The sequence below is a fragment of the Lactuca saligna genome, chromosome 8, assembly GCF_052625555.1.
Source record: "Lactuca saligna cultivar CGN05327 chromosome 8, ASM5262555v1, whole genome shotgun sequence".
Taxonomy (NCBI): domain Eukaryota; kingdom Viridiplantae; phylum Streptophyta; class Magnoliopsida; order Asterales; family Asteraceae; genus Lactuca; species Lactuca saligna.
In genome coordinates, this window is record NC_136424.1 from 23,813,867 (window position 1) to 23,828,832 (window position 14,966).

General features: G+C 34.9%; 1 long non-coding RNA gene across 1 annotated transcript; it reads left to right on the plus strand.

Moving 5' to 3' along the window:
* Nucleotides 1-10,153: 10,153 nt before the first annotated feature.
* On the plus strand, nucleotides 10,154-11,741 carry LOC145012861 (uncharacterized). Its single transcript, XR_013664697.1, has 2 exons — nucleotides 10,154-10,464; nucleotides 10,646-11,741. It is a non-coding gene; the product is annotated as an uncharacterized LOC145012861 (long non-coding RNA).
* Nucleotides 11,742-14,966: the final 3,225 nt, after the last annotated feature.

The following is a 14,966-nucleotide window of genomic DNA, read 5'->3' on the forward strand; positions in this document are numbered from 1 at the left end:
CTTGTTGATCTGACTCGCTGAGTGCATCTATGTAACTCGTTGAGTCTCCATTATTCCTTTAGAAATGATGTGAAAAACGAACTTAACTCGTTGAGTTATCACATCAACTCGCCGAGTTACCCATGTACAAATTTATCGGGGAAAAATCTAGTCGACTCATCGAGTCAACTCATTGACTCGGCGAGTCCATTCAGTCTGTATTCTCATTCAAACATTTTAAGGTAGATATACCACTTTAAACTCTAGATCTAGTCTCCCAAGGCTCGAATGTCATGTAAAGCTTCGATCTTTACGTTCATGCATGGCATATTTGCTCCATAATGTCAATACAAACTTCAACAAGGGTCTGGTGCTCATAGGCTTGCCTCTAGCTCCATAAAGCTTGGGTATTTGGGCTCACAAGACCTCTACAATCCAGATTTGAGGTTTCAACCTCAAGATATGCTCAAGGCACTCAATAACACAAGAAGGATGGGGAAAAGCCCTGGAACTCCCCAAACTAAAATCTCATAAGAAAAATGATCAAGATAGCATCTTTTTACCTCAAACAAAAGCTATCCACTGAGAACCTCTAGATCCAAATGTTCCTCCTTGCTTCAAGCCTTGATGCTTTCCTCGTCTTCTCTCAAGGTGCGCCAAAATGCTCATGATAGCCTCTCCTTCTCACACAACATGCTAAAACTCTATTAGGGTTCTTCACAGTGCTCAAGGGTGATGAGGGAGGCGGAAATGAGGGCTTAGGGCCCTTTAAATAGGACACAACCTTGAGAAATTATGGTTTCACTACACAGACTCAACTCGTCGAGTCCACCCTTTGACTCAACGAGTAGGCTTCATATTCTACGTGGCCAACTCGGCTCCTACACGATGAGTCGGGACCAACCAACTCGTCAAATAGGTTCTCCAAAGGGCATTAAACTCTTAAATTTCTCATCCAGGATCTAGGATGTTACATCTTGGGAGGAGTTGTGACTCGGTTTAGGGCAGATGTTATTTCAGTTATTGCAGTTCAACAGTAGACGATTGAGCTGGTGAGTGTTTCAGGGTGCGAGACCCTGGATGATATGATTTCTAGATCCCAAGAGAAGGAGACTGATTTGGATCCCTCATGAATGGGATCCCGATTCTGGTTCCGGCTGAGAAGTAGGACCTGGGCCAATCGATGCACGATTGCAGGAGTTCATCTCATCGAAGATTACCCGCAGAGTTTTGGAACGGACCTCAACGGTCTTTTGTTCATCCAAGGGATGGATTTTGGGAGCTCTTGATAGTCGTCTCGGGGCCTTTCAGTCTAGAATTATTTGCGGGTATGTCATATTCTGCGACTTCAAGTGGATATCGAGAACCTGTGTCACTTTGGAATTTTGAGTGAGTTTGAATAAGTTAGATATCGGATCGGTTCTCTGCTATTTCCTGAGTGATCAAGGATTGTCATATGCCCTTCTGCATGCCAAGAAGTCTTTGATGAATCTTTATATAGACGCATCATGTGGGTGGGTCCCGCGTGTACCTTTATTGTTTCGGGTTTGTGATAGGAATCTATTCAGGAGTATTGCTTGAAGGATCTTTGGGAAGGAATTAGTGGGATAGTTCTCCAGCGAAGGCAGGGTTCAGTGGTTCTGTCATTTGTTCGGGTATGATCGACATCTTCCTATGGAAGAAATTTAGAGTTCAAGGAACTATCCTGCTAAGAAAAGAATGATAACATGAATATAGCGGTGCCAGTTATGTTAGTTGTTTGATTATTGAAGGTGTCCAGGGAATTGTACCTTTGCGTGGACTGAAATCGGTTAAAGTTCAATGATTCCTTGAGAATATAAATTAGAGTTAAGATTCATCAGTACATGGCAAGAGTTATGGTTATTAGTCATCGGCATAAGAACTTAAGGAATTGGTATGATATAATGGGAGGTAATTTAGATTATCAAATCAGTTGTGGTCTCAATAGTACACTTTCGGATCCCAGGAATTGGGTAATCGTTGAGATTGGTTAGTAATGGAGGACTAGATGGTAAGCGCTAGTTGTTATCTGGTCGATCGTTAAAAGGTAAGGAGGATTGGGAGTCCTTTAATTCTCATGTGCTTTGGGAACTTAGTCAATTCAAAGTGGGGGAGAATCATTCAGGTATTCAGGAGCAAGAGCGGTTAAGAAACTAGGATAAGCTTCGTATCTCCGTCAAGGCGGAGGGCGGCCCAAGTGGCTGTTTGGTTTAAGGGTTGTGTGAATTGGGGAGTTCGGTAAAACTTCCCATCATGTGACTCGCATCTTCTTGGTGCTTGTTAGTAGAATCTGGGGAATCAGGTTGCGATTCCTGTCGTGAACTGAGTTCAATTTGGGCGTTCAACCAAGTACGTGCTTGATTCTGTGTTTGTTTCGAATTGATAGGTTAGAGGTAAGGTATCGGGTTGCGGTTGTGTTAGGGCAAAAGTGTTGTAAGAGCGTGGGGGTAGCCGTAGCATTCACAAGCGGTCAGATAGTATGGAAAGTTTTGTAAGACTGCGGGGGTAGCCATAGCATTCACAAGCGGTCAGATAGTATGGAAAGTGTTGTAAGACTGTAGGGGTAGTCGTAGCATTCACTAGCGGCCAGATAGTGTGGGAAGTGTTATAAGAATGTGAGGTATCCATAACATTAACTAGTGTTCAAATAGTGTGGGAAGTATTGTGAGACCGTGGGATGACTCGTAACATTCACGGATTCTTTCAAACGATTAGGCCAGGGTGGGCCAATTCGTAAGATTATGGGTAGACCGCGACATGATTGGAATCAAGAAACGGTAGATCGTTGGAGACCGAGCATGATGTAAGACTACAGTTATTCTGGTAGCGTTTACCTTTCGCATTAGTTTTGATGGTGACAGGTAGTCGGACTGTTATGATCGAGAACACCAGAAGGAATAATGGATCCATGAATGACAATGTGGTTAGGGCAGATTTCGACAGCCGAAGTCCTCTTCAGAAGTCACGTGGGGAGACTGTGAGGTTACTCTTGACTGAGTAACCTGACATGAATTCAATATTCCAGATAAGTTGGGGACCAGGGAGGTCTCAACTACCTTTGGAAAGCTGATAGGAGGTAGCGTGATGTTACAGGCAATAGTAGTAATCTGGGGATTCATATGTGTGGAAGAACTTGTGGATCGAAAGTGTTAAGTCACTTGTAGTTTGGATTAAATAATCTCAGAGTAATTAATTTGACCATGTTGCACAGCTCTCGTTTGATTCTAATCGGTGCAAGGATGAACCTTTTACTTGAAGGATTATCTGAGCCATCTGTCAATTATAAGTGTTTTGCAAAGACATTTGGTCTGTGATACTGTTTCTAGTGGGAACCTCCAGTGATCAGAAGTTGAATAGTTAGTTGGGAGATAAGTAGAGTGGATTCAAAATAATGATTCGGCATGGGCAGTTTGTCAGGGAGTTAGACCTTCTTGAGATTCCAGATTTTAGGATTGAGTAGTTGGGTTTTATTCACAAGGGATTATTGTCGGCTGGTGAAGGGAATTCGTTCATATACGGATTGGAGAGCCCTGCGAGGGTCGGTGCTGGTTGCCTTAGGAAGGCTGGGGTATGCACGGGACTATGACCACGTCGCTCAAGTTGTTTGGCGTGATAGGAATGGTAAGCAATGATTTCGAGTACGAAATCTAATTTAAGTGGGGGAGAATTGTAACATTCCGTTTGAAATTTAATTAAATAAGTAAAGAAATAATAAACTCGTAACCTCAAAACGTAAATCATATTATTTTATTGTAACCCTAAATCCTTAATATTTCGTGGGGTGTTGGTTTGGGTAGTTAAATGATATAATTTAGATTTTTTTTTTTTTTTTTTTGGGGGGGGGGGGGGGTTTAAAGTGCAAGTTCCTGATTAATTTTGTAAAGATTTTTAGAAGTCAGGGGGTGTTTGGTAACTACTGGAATTAAATTGAAAAATGTTTTGGAATGCTAAGGGTTGAATGGTAATTTATGGAATGGATTTGAAAAGAATTGAGAGGGAGGGGTAGGATGTGTAACTATGAGTCAAGTTTTAAAATTGATGGGCATAAACTCGTCACCTTCATATGTAGCCTTCATATATAACCCTGGAGGCATTCTTCAGCCACCACCATCCTTCTAGAGTCCTCTCAACCACCACCTCCACGCCGTTGCTCGCAAAACTATCTCTACTGTCGCCGACGAAGTCAAGGATGAAACAACAACCACCATCTCTACGGTCGTTGGACGTCGTGTGTAGTCGGGAAAAACAACTGAGACGAATGTTGTGGTCGTGGGGAGACCAACTAAACGCATTATATAGCCGCCATTTCTCTCAGCGTCGATGGCGCAACCCCCAGCTCCACCTCTTCGCCGCTATTGATGTGCCTCGTCGTCTTCCACTGCCGCAATGCGGTTGTTTCGTCATGATTGATGCTCTCCGACCGTTGCACGCCACTAGGTGGGTGGTTTTGCTCATATTATCATTTGTAAGCGTATGTGTTGTTGTTGTAGATCGTGTATGTTGAGTGCAGTGTTGTAAAAATCGGTCTAGGCGGCCGCATAGGCGGCGCCTAGGCGCTAGGCGGTCTGCAACTGATTACGATTAGGGGTGCTAGGCGGAAATTGGTCAATATCGGTCAAACTCGGGCAAGGCGGTCCTCGGCGGTCCTTGGCGGTCCTCGGCGGTCCTTGGCGGTCCTCGGCGGTCCTTGGCGGGATGATTTTAAAAAATTCAAATTTTCAAATTTTCAAATATTATACCAAATTTTTCAAAACTTCAAAATTTTAAATTTTTAAATATTCAAATTTTCAAATATTATACCAAATATTTCAAAAATTCAAAATTTAAAAATTTTGAATTTTCAAATACTATTTTTTCTTAGAATATATTAAGTTTTAAAATAGTTTTATTAGTAATTTATGGTCCCCGATCAATCCTCCGATTAATCCCCGCCAAACCGATTAATCGCTTGACCCCAGTCGACCGTCGAGCTACCGCCGAGCGATTTTTACAACCTTGGTTGAGAGTATGCGATGGGTGGTCAGAAAACCGAAGAAAAGCCATCACCACCACCGTAAGGTGGTGGCTATCACCTCCGACCACTGCATACCGCCACAAGGTTGGCTGGGCGTGTGTGTGTATATGTGTGTGTGTTCTTTGGAATATTATGTGTATCATGTATTGTTTGGCCGGATTAATCAAGGAAACAACCTACCACCACCACCGTGTGGTGCTGGTTGCCGCCTTTTGCCACCACTAGCCACCGTGTTGGGTGGCGGTGTGCATTGTGTGATTGGATTGTTAGTTTAAATTCTTGGACATATTTAGTCTAGAATTATAACCACCACCGTGAGGTGATGGCCGCCGTCTTGAGCTGCCGTTGACCCCCACTACTTGAGGTGGTAGTGGGTGGTTCCTAGCTTATGAAACCCTAGTTGACCTAATGAAATCCTAATTGATCTAAAAACCTAACCATTGGACTAATTGACTTGTGTTTGGGTTGGAAACCCTAATTAGTGTTTAGAAAAACCTAATTTTGGAGATGTTAGTTTTGGATTGTTAGGACTCGCGTTGAAACTGTTAATTAAATTCTAAATAATACATAATAATGACCCTATAAATATCTTAACGTAATATTGGAATTAATGGGTTATGTAAGAACACTTAACCCTAATCGTCATTTTATGTGAAAACTCTAATTTTGTTTGGGCCTTGAGTTGGGCCTTGTTGTTGGGCTCTGGTGATTGGGCTATTGATGGGCCATCCAAGAACAAGTATAAGGACTCGTATATTTGGATGGGCTTTAGGGTAAGGCAATGTAATGGGTTTGGTCCCAATTTAGAAAATTAGGCCATAGATGGGCCACAATTAGGCTTTGATGATTATGATATATTGGACCAATCGAATGCCAAATGTTTGGACTAGAATAAATGGTTGGGCCTTAAGGTAAGACCATGTAGAGGTTTGGGCCTAATTTGGAAAATCAGGCCATATGTTGGGCCTTGATTTATTATTTGGCTTTTAGGCCTCTAGAGTTTGAGTTTGGGCCTTGGCCTTGGACCAAGCTAGGTTAGGAGTAAAATGGCCTTTTAACCCCAAGTATGGACTTATGGTTACGTATTGGAACCTGATTTTTAATTGGATTTTGTTTTGATGATTGACAGTTTGGGGATCTATCAACCAGTAGCTACAGCTTTATCCACGGGACTTCAGCAATACAAGGTGAGTCTCTTCACTATTTGTTATGGGTCGAAGGTGTCAATCCCGGCCCATTTGGTTTATGTATTGTAGGAAGACCCGAGGGTTATCCCTGGCATACTGTATGGTATTATGTATGGTAGGAAGATATGGGGGTTAACCCTAGGCATTATGTATGAAAGACCAGGAGGTGACTCCTGGCATACTGTATGCTAATTGGGTAAATAGAGTAGTATGTATGCTAGTTGTCTTTGTGATGCTTGCATGGAAGACCAGGAGGTGGCTCTTAACACTTGTTTGTAAGACCGAAGGGGTGGCCCCCAGCTTGGAAAGAAAGACCACGTGGCGACCCATGACATAATGGCAAGACTATATCCAGCACATAGCATCTTTATTGATTATGATATATGTATGGCTCATGGTTATGTATGATAGTATGTGATTTATGTGCTTATATGTTAGACAATATACGGTTGAAAGAAGGGGTAGGCCAACACCCATATATGCTAGACAGTATGTTGATATGTGGTATTTGGGGAACTCACTAAGCTTCGTGCTTACGGTTTTCAATTTTGGTTTCAGGTACTTCTTCTTCGAAAGGAAAGGAGTCGGCATGATTGCAGCGCATCATAGGATGATTTTTGTACATGAGATCTTTGGGAGTTATACTCTGATGTTGTTTTATTATGATATGTTTTTATTATTGACATTTTGGTTTGATATGTGATGGCACTATGGATGTTTTTTATATTATTGGTTTTATAATTACTTAATTAAAAATGAAATTTTTGGTCTTAAATTTTAGGATGTTACAAACAATGAGAAAAAAAAAACAAGAAAGGTAATTTCGATAATATTTAGTGAATGTTGGAAAGAAGAGCTAAAAGAGTAAGATAAAATCAAAATGGTGGATATCTTATTTATACAAGAATCACAGAAAGGTAGAAAGGTGATTTGACATATTCCAACGGCTAGAAATCTACCCATTTAGATTTAAATTACCCTATCTGTCAAAACTTTTATTTCTCTTTTACTTTAAATTATACATTTCTATATTTGAATATTAATCTTAATATTTCGCAGGTATAATTTGGGGGCAATTGTGAGTGGTAGGATCTCATAATCATATTTAGGATCCTTAATATTTTTGAAGCTTGAGGATCGTTAAGCATATCTTATGATCCTAATTATTAACATTAATATTTCCTAACGCTTTTAACGCCTATATTATACTTTTTTTTCTCACATGTGCAGAATTAGTCAGCACCGTTTCAACCAAGTTAAAGAGTCAGGAGAACCAAGTCAAACAATGTGCATATATTCACTCTAGAAGATCCCAGAAATATCAGACTTGTTACTTAGTCTAGATTATAAATAACACTTGTAAAACACACGCAAGACACACAATTAGCTCTACTACTACTCTTGTATTCGTATTATCTTCACCATCTCTGTAATCTCATATTCAAATCAATAAAAACAATAAGCCAGGTGACCATTTTCACCTCCTAAGATTTTATGTCGGATATTCTATAAATGATCAAGAGCTCTCCTTGCAAACCATTTACGCAACATTGTTTAAATTTCATTAATTACTTCAACTACAACATCGCACCCTATCATACAATTTGGTTGAATATTATTTGATTAATTTTTTTACCAAAACAATGATAACACATTGAGAAAAATAAATGGGTAAGATTAGTGTTGAGAATTATAACTTAAATATGACTCAAAATGGACTCTTTATTTATATCTAACTTTTTTTTAGTTCTTTAGAAAGATAATTTATTATTTAGATAAACAGGAAATACTCAATAAACCGTATATAAAAAAACACTTTGAAATCAATCAGTTTGTAAAAATGACTATTTAGGGCAAGATGATATTTTTTAAACATTTTATTTAAGTTTGTTGGTTAAAAATTATTTATAGAAAAAGAATCTAAGATGATTGGAGTTGATAACTTAAACAATTTATTTAAGTTTGTTGATAACTTAACAGTTAACACAATAAATGAGTTTGTGTAAAGACTTTTACATTTTTAATTAAAGGAGTTGATAAAACACATGGAAAAATTAATTGGGCAAGATTAGTATCGAGAATTGTAATTATCCGTTTATTTACCAAAGGTTTTTTAAATCGGCGGTATCCGGTATTGTCTTTCCTCTTTGAGGTCGAGTGTTCAAGTCTCACTGTAAACATATGTGAAATAATTTAGGAGTAGTTTATTATATATTTGTATTTGTCGTTCAAAATAAATAAATAAATAAAATAAAATAATTATCTGTTTATTTATATCCAAGTTTTTGTTTATATCTTTAGAAAAACTTTTAATTATTTAGATAAACAGGAAAGGCTTAATAAACCATATATAAAAAAATTGTAATATGAAAATGATTTAACTTATATGGCAAGATGGTATATTTGAAACAACTTACTTAAGTTTGTCGGTTAAAAAATTGTTTATGTCAAAAGAAACTAAGGTGGTTGGACTTTGGTCCCAAAAAAAAGGAAATGGTTAAAAACATTCGATAACCACTTAGAATGGTAATAAGGTTTTAATTTTTTTTTTACATATTGCACCAATATGATTGTTATAACCGTTTAAAAAAGGTAATAATGTTCTAATTTTGTCCACAATAGGTCTCTAACGTCTTTTGTTATATATATATATATATATATATATATATATATATATATATATATATATATATATATATATATATATATATATATATATATATATATATATATATATATTACACCAACATGGTTATTATAACCGTTTAAAGAATGGTAATAATGTTTAACTTTGTTCATATTAGGTCTTTATTTTTAATATGTTTATCATTTCATCTAACTCTTTTATAATTTATATTAGTATCTAGTTAGACGGCTTCATCATTTCATTTTCTCATTTTAGTCGTTCATTCACTACAACCATGATTTCAATCAAAAGGTTATGTAAGCCATTGACGGAGCCATATCAAAGTAAAAAAGTATCCTCGAAAAGTAATATTGTATCCCCGATGAATAAAGGCTCTACCAATTGGGTATCCTCGATAGACAATTACTTATCGGAGATACATCATTAATTGTCGGAGATACTCTTTTACTTTGACTCTAGCTCCACCACTGACTTATAAGTTATCCAAAATTTATATAATGACATAAAATGACATTTAAAAAATATGTTTTCTTAATTAATTAAGTTATATTTAGAAATTAAAAAAAAAAACTTTTAAAAAACTAGTTTAAGTAGCTTTTTAAAATGCTAGTTTATAAATTACTTTTTGGCTTGCCAAACATGACAACTTAAAAAATATCGAAAAATAAACTAGCTGTGACGCCAAACATAGTCTTAATTATTAAGACTTTCATTATTATTAGCTTTTTTTTTTCATAAAAATGAAAAAAAAATTGCTATGTAACATTTTGATTGAAATCGTTGTTGTAGTGAATGGACGACTAAAATGAAAAGATGAAATGATTAAATCATCTAACTAGATGTTAATATAAATTATAAAAGAATTAGATGGAATGATAAAAATATCAAAAATAGAACCTAATGTGGATATAGTTAAACATTATTACTTTTTTTAAACAGTTATAATAACCATTTTGGTGTAATATGTAAAAATAAAAAAAAATAAAAAAAAATAAAAACTGTAGGAACCTAATATGAAAAAAATTAAAACTTTATTACCCTTTTAAATGGTCTATAACAATCGTATTGGTGTAATATAAAAAGAAAAATTAAGGATCTTATATATTTATATATAGACAAAGTTAAAACCTTAACCAAAAAAACCCAAATTTATGTACCAAAACCTTGTGGATACCACGTTCGTAGCAAATGAAGTTGCAAAAGAATCCAAGCTGGTGGGCCGAAAGATATCGGATAGAATAAGCAGATCTAGGTTGTATAAAGGAGGGTTGGAGACGTGGGTGCCCCATATCAGATATCATCGACATTACATGTAGGGGCCAAGATCAAACTCTACAACAAAATTACGTGAAAAACCCTTAATTTGCTTTAAAGTTTTAACTTTATGAAAATATCTGACACAAACAAAAATAGTAAATAAATGGTGATAGTGGATGTCAGACTACTTTGACTACTTTTCTATACTTACGCTAGGAGAGAGAGGGTGAGAGAGAGAGAGAGAGAGCGCATAGTGCCATCAATCATCTCTCCCGATGATCTTGATGAGGAAGACTGTGTTGTTGATTGGCGATGGCAACTCAAAGACAACGAGTCGGCAAGGTCCAGACACGACGATGGCAAGTGCCTCTTATATTTATATATCTTTGCTTCTTTTTCCATTTGTTATATTGTTTTGTGTCTCTTATATTTATATATCTACCATTTTTACATTATTAACGTGGTTTTTTTCCCTTTGGCAAATCTTCCACTCTTTTTCACATATCTTTCTCCCATCAAAATCCCAATACTTGACGAAAGTCGGCATGGACAAGGGAAAAAGTCACCGGTAGACGGCAAGTGGGAGGTGACCGGTGGGAAGAAGTCCTCTTCCCTCAACGGCCGATAGTTTTTTTTATTATTATTAAGAAAGCAGGCTCTTGTATTTAGTATATTGACTAGATTCTATAAGTTAACTTTCCATTCACTATTATTTAGTAAAAAACAGGCGACAATATCAGATGTTAAATGTAACTATAACTAAACATCCTAAACCATGCAATCAAGATAAGCATAAGCTTTACAAAAATGTAGAAGAACGACAAGGGACTGATTCGGAGTCTTTATCTTCTTCTACACAACCTACGGTCAAAAGGTTTTACAAGCCGTCGTCGAAAGGCCGGAGAAGATCGGAGAACGACAGAACGGGCAAGAAGGCTGTTTCCGGTGAAGCAATTGACCGACGCAGTCGGAGTGGAAGACGTGTCGACACCTGCTGAGCTGACAAACAACGTCATCGAGATGGTAATCAGCAGAGCATATGAAGCACATCTCTTCCACGGATCTCTGTCGCCTTTCCAACAGATCTTCGAACCTGATAACCGGAAGATCGACGAGACTTGGGTATGGAGTAGTGTTTTCGCATCGAAACAAGTAGAAGAAGAACTCCTTGATTAACTTGAGCAAATCTTGCTTGATACGGAAGATCGGAAAGAGTATACAGAGGTAGAAGATGAAGTTCATCAACATATTTGATATGTCTTCTTTGGGTCTGTGATTTTCTTTGTTGTGTTGAATTTTGCGGATGAATCGATGGGTTTATAAGGAAAAGTGGGCCCTTGCCGGCGTGTCGAGAGACATCCTTTCGTTTTCATTAGTTATCTAAAATTAAGAAATAGAAAAAAATAATTTTATATTTAATAGTTAGGTTTTTATTTGTTTCCATAAATCTGATTGTCATAAATTAAGGTTTTCATTTTCGTTCTTTATTAAGGATACCCATCTGGGTACGTGTTTGGGTGCTTACACGTGTTGTCACTTTGATCCCCATCTGTTAAAGCAATAGAGGTGACCAGAGATGATTTGTAAATGTCGTCTCTAATCATGTGATATAATGTAACTTTTTGTATTTTATTTTTGTGCGCTTCTATTCTAATCAATTTGTTAATCAATTTGTTAAGAGTTCAATGCCTTTTTGTTTTTGTTTATATCGTGGCCAGATGCAGGGGTGAAGGAGTGAGGGCACATAATGCCTAAAAAATTTTACATATAAATACTCCAATTATTTTTAATTTTACTTTAAAACCCTTTCTAATATTCAAAAAACACCCCCAACAAAACAAAATGATGGAATCGACACTCTCGTGGCATTCTTTCCACCACCATGGGTTTCTATATCTTATATCTAATATTGGCTTTAGAATTATTGGCTTTGGGTTTTATAGATTACCACGTGCAACATATATTTAGTCCACGCGTTTGTTAAAAGTAGAAGTTTAATATAAAATTGTAAGCATTCCGCTATTTGTTAAAGTAATATTTTTACATAAATACAAATAATATAACGAAATAAAATTATTAAAATAATATTTTTATATAAATACAAATGATATAATGAAATAAAATAAATGAGTGAAATGAAAGAAATGACATATTATAAGTTGTTTAAAATTGGACTGTGTGTTTACAAAAAAACTTTGGATATAATCTATATAGCTTTTAATTTGCATGAAAAGTCCAAAATGAAAAAATTTCTATGATTTTAATCCAAAAAATATTAAAAAAAACGGTAATACCATTATATTTTATTTTTTGTTTAATTTATAATTATTTTAATAGTATTTTAACTTTAAAAAAAAAAAAGAAAAAAAAGAATTATCCCCACGCACCCACTTCTCTCTCTCTCTCTCTCTCTCTCTCTCTATATATATATATATATATATATATATATATATATATATATATATATATATATATATATATATATATATCGTAAAGAATACTTATCCTTCTTCGTTGTAAATGTGTCACTGTTGTATCTGATAAACACAACAACAATGGCTAAAGTGAGGAACTTCTCCCTGATCCGATTCCCATGTCATCGTCCCTCTGCCCCGTATCTTACAACTCCAATCTTATGCTACCCTTGTCGATTTGCTTCTGAGGTTACATCTACGATCTGATAACACCAGAGTGACCTTTCTATTGTGATTTTTGGACAAGCCTCTATGCTGATAAAATGCAATCAAAAGGATTGGATGTGGTTATTCTCGAAGCTCAGAAGAATCTATTAACAAATGTCATTCATCAACATAAAGAATTTCAAATAAAAATTTGGGCATTTATATATGTAACATCACCAATGCTAAATAAGTAGAAACGAAATTTATTGGAAAAATCTTAAAATTGATCCATTAACAAAGATTCTGATAAAGAAGAATATGCGCTAGTGAAGAGGATTTTAACGTTGAAAACAACATCAAAAATGAAAAACCATACCTTATATCTCTTTTATACACGAATGAAGACCAAAGACCCATCACATTTCAATGAAATTTCCATCTCCATCCTTCGTCTTTTTCGTAGATTTCCAGGAAAACAACAGCCACCATTATCTCCAAGAGATCAATCAGGATGAAGATAAAACAATCCAAATATGATTATGAGGCGACCATCAGGCTGTGTTCTTTTCTGGTCAAATGACCACCAACAGTATGGATCTAAATGAGATGCGGTTCCTGCTGAGGTTTCATCCCTATCGTTTCCATACCCTCCGATTAAAAGATTTGTGCTTGAGAGAACTGGAAGTATAAAAATTGCGTGGAGAGTGGATAGGCTAATACCTTTTTTTTTCTCTTTTTATTTTAATAAAATATTTAAAATAATTTAAAGAAAAATACAAAAAAATATATATGAAAAGGATAAAATTATCATTTCAAGTTTACCAAGGACCAAAACCAAAGAAAATTTTTGATTTTGAACATTCTATGCAAGTTAAAAACTTTTTGGATCATATCCAAAAAAATTTGTAAACCATAAAGATCAATTTTGCAGTTTTATCTTGTTTTCACATGCAACATACTTTTTTATTATATGAATATTAAAAATTAATTCATTAAAAATATCAAAAGACTAGTGAAAATCGATAATTTAAGTAACTCGTATTGTCTATGTAAACTGTTTTCTTACATCAAAGAGGTTGATAATAATTATTTTAATATTAAAACATGTTGTAAAAATTGAGAAAATAAGAAATTACAGTACCCTTAGGTACAACCCAATGCATTCACCCAAAACCGCTTATTCTCTTGGAGATTTGAAACAAAAGAAAAGGTTTTGTATAAGTTACTAGTTGTGAAACCCGTATATTATACGGGTTAATTAAAATAAAATGTTAAATACGAACGATTAAATAGAAATTTTATTTGAATTTGAAATTGAAATAAGTGAAAATTATGTGAAAAAAAATGCAAAAAATAAACTAATTAAAATTATATGTTTAGTGTACTAACCGAGTTAATTATAATAAAATGTTAAACATAAAGGTTTAAACTGTAAATTTATTTGAAATTGAATTTAAAATTTAAAATTTAAAATTAATAGTCATTATGGTATGTTTAATTTATGGAAACTAAATTAATGATAGATTGAAAATGAAAATTGAAGCAATGACAAGTGGAAAATAAATATATATCTCAAAATTATAACAAAATTACATGTGGCTAATTTGATGAGAGAATGACATGTGACAAAATCATTTTCATTTATTAGGGTAGATTATGAAATGTAACAAATGACTTTATATAAGTTATTATGAAATGTAACGATTGATCTATTTACATATTTAAACCTTTAAACTTAAGAAAATAGAAAACATAAAAAAATCCTAAGTGGAAAAAAATTCTAAAAATAACATGTTTTAAATTTATTGAGAACGTGTCAGTAGACAAAAAAAAAAAAAAAAAAAAAAAAAAAAAAAAAAAAGGTAGATCTTGTGGTTTTATAAAGGTGACTTGTGTTCGTTTTAATTTAATGGGTACATAGATTATCTTTTGTAATGCAGGAGCACCGATAGGTTTTAATTTTGATATTCAAAACTATGTCGTCTACTATGGCCACAAGAGTTTTCACCAAGTTTGTTTTAGACAAAATTTCATAAATTGTCCTAATACTTTATAAATTTTTTCTAAATTAGTCCTTATGAATTTTTTTGGGCAATTACTAATCTAGCAAAATTAAGGAAATGATTAACGATTTTTAGTCAAAAATTAGGATTTGTCCCAAACTAACCCACGAAACGTAAATATTTTTATTCGTCTACAGTTTCGTGTTTTGTATAAAAATAAATTATTTTGAAAAAAAT